The following is a 2831-nucleotide window of genomic DNA, read 5'->3' on the forward strand; positions in this document are numbered from 1 at the left end:
GGTAGCAGCAGTGGAAGGGGAGCGACCACCTGTGAGGAACAGGGGGTCACAGTGACCAGCGCGGAGTGGACCCCTTAAGTAGTGAGCCGGGAGGGAGGGTCAGCTGGGAGGCGGGAGGCTGGGTGGCCAATGGGAAGGAAGGGGAGGCGGGGCTGCGGGGTCAGTGGCGGGAAACCGGAACTGGGAGGCGGGAAAGGAAGGCGAGTGACCGGGGCAGCGGCGGCGGTGAGCAGCACGAAGAACAAGGGCAGCAGAGCAGGCAGCGAGCGGAGGGCAGTACCTGGAAGTAGCGGGGCAGAGGTCGGCGGCGACGGATGAGGTAAGTGGCGTCAGGGGGTGCAGCGGTGACAGCAGGCGAGCAGGCAGGCGTCAGGTAGTGGCGGGGCAGAGGTCAGCGGCGGCGGAAGAGGTAAGTGGCGTCAGGGGGGTCAGTGGTGACAGCGGGCAGGCAGGCAGGCGTCAGGTAGGCAGGCGTCAGGTAGCAGGCGTAGGGTAGCAGCAGTGGAAGGGGAGCGACCACCTGTGAGGAACAGGGGGTCACAGTGACCAGCGCGGAGTGGACCCCTTAAGTAGTGAGCCGGGAGGGAGGGTCAGCTGGGAGGCGGGAGGCTGGGTGGCCAATGGGAAGGAAGGGGAGGCGGGGCTGCGGGGTCAGTGGCGGGAAACCGGAACTGGGAGGCGGGAAAGGAAGGCGAGTGACCGGGGCAGCGGCGGCGGTGAGCAGCACGAAGAAGAAGGGCAGCAGAGCAGGCAGCGAGCGGAGGGCAGTACCTGGAAGTAGCGGGGCAGAGGTCGGCGGCGACGGATGAGGTAAGTGGCGTCAGGGGGGGCAGCGGTGACAGCAGGCGAGCAGGCAGGCGTCAGGTAGTGGCGGGGCAGAGGTCAGCGGCGGCGGAAGAGGTAAGTGGCGTCAGGGGGGTCAGTGGTGACAGCGGGCAGGCAGGCAGGCAGGCGTCAGGTAGGCAGGCGTCAGGTAGCAGGCGTAGGGTAGCAGCAGTGGAAGGGCCTAAGGCAAGCCCTTCTGCGCCCGTCCGCGCACAAACGAGCCCTGGAGCCAGAAACCCTGGTCCTTTAATGTCAAAACAAATACCTCCCTTTACATACTCAAGAGATATGCTTTGAGACTGGGCAGATGAACAAAAACAAAACATGCGCTGTGTAAAAGCATCTCCTATTGAGCTGGAAGGCCCATTTTCATGTTGTCACTGCAAATGGGGCTGCCAAAATATTTCCGTCCAAAACAGAGAAGGATACCAACCCCAGCCCCAACAGCCTGTCCCTGAACTGTATCTACTTTAATTCTAGGTCACTTCTCAAACACAACATCGAGATCTGGGAAATCCTAGATGATTTAAACCCAGACCTATCATTTATTACTGAAACATGGCTAGACGACAACAACACCCCAACATTTTCTCTGCCCTACCACCAGGCTATAAATTACTAAAACAAGATAGAAAGGGGAAGAAGGGAGGGGGCACAGCCATCTTATTTAAAGAGCACCTCACCTGCATCCCTATGGCAGTCACTCGTACAGGCACAGATGAGATTCTAGCTTTCTCGGTGTTCAAGGGAGAAATCAAACTATTTGGAGGGGCTGTTATCTGTAACCCTCCTGGCTATCACCCTAGCTTTAGCGCTAACTTGCTATCACAACTTCTCCCTCTCTGCCTAAAACAGAACCAGTTTCTAGTTATAGGTGACTTCAATATCCACTATAAAAACTCCCCAAATGCTGGGGCCAAACACCTGGAAATTGATATGGCAATATTACAATTAGCCCAGTGGATCAAGGAACCAACACATGCGGCTGGGCATACACTAGATCTGCTGTTCTCCAACATAAAAACTATCAATGTCTATGACATCAAATCATTACCTTAGACTGACCATTCCCTAATCTCTTTCTCCTTCAGCCTAGCAGATAAATCATCCCAGGCTGAAACAGTGTATCAGTCAGGGAAAAGAGCCTGGAATCAAATCACCCTTGACTCGTTCTCCTCACACCTCTCCCACTAAAACCTCGACACGTCTTAATCTAATTCTGCTCATGCAGAAGCTGAACATCTACAAAAAGAAATCGAGAAAGCACTTGAACAGTGTGTCCCTAAATTAAACACAAAACCCAACAATAAAACTCGATCTGAAAAATGGTATTCATTAGAACTAAAACTAATGAAAAGAAAATGTCGAACTCAGGAGCATAAATGGAGACTGTCAAAGGACAGCAAGGGCAGACAGAACTACCTAGTCGAACTAAAATGCTATCACTGTGTCCTAGAAAATGCACATATAACTTACTATACAAAAAGGATCGAAGATAATGGCAATTCATTTAACAAACTTTATAAAGTAATCCGAGAACTCTGCAAGCCCACTAGTCTGTCTCAAACTATGGCACCCACAATTGAGAACTGCGAGCTACTTAACAACTTCTTTACAGACAAAGTGACCAAACTCTATGCATCCTTTAAGAATCACCCTGAGGGACATAATATAGACTGGGAAATCAGGGTACCCCACCCCTTGGCTCAGGCCCATCTGGCCACTCGTGCCCCCTTCTCAGAAGAACAGGCTGCTAAAGCTATGATTGAGGTTAAGGCAGGATCACCACTCGATCCCTGTCCACACTTCATCTTTTCTCGACTAGTGTCAGTTCTATGCCCCCATGTCACCAAAGGTTTTAACCAATCTCTAGAGCTAGCCTCCTTCCCAGACATATGGAAGGAAACAGTGGTCTTCCCTCTATTAAAAAAATCAGGCCTTGAAATCTACGACCCAGCAATTTACCAACCAATCTCGCAGCTACCGTACCTGTCCAAAGTCTTAGA

This window comes from Triturus cristatus, chromosome 5_1 (assembly GCF_964204655.1).
Source record: "Triturus cristatus chromosome 5_1, aTriCri1.1, whole genome shotgun sequence".
Classification (NCBI taxonomy): Eukaryota; Metazoa; Chordata; class Amphibia; order Caudata; family Salamandridae; genus Triturus; species Triturus cristatus.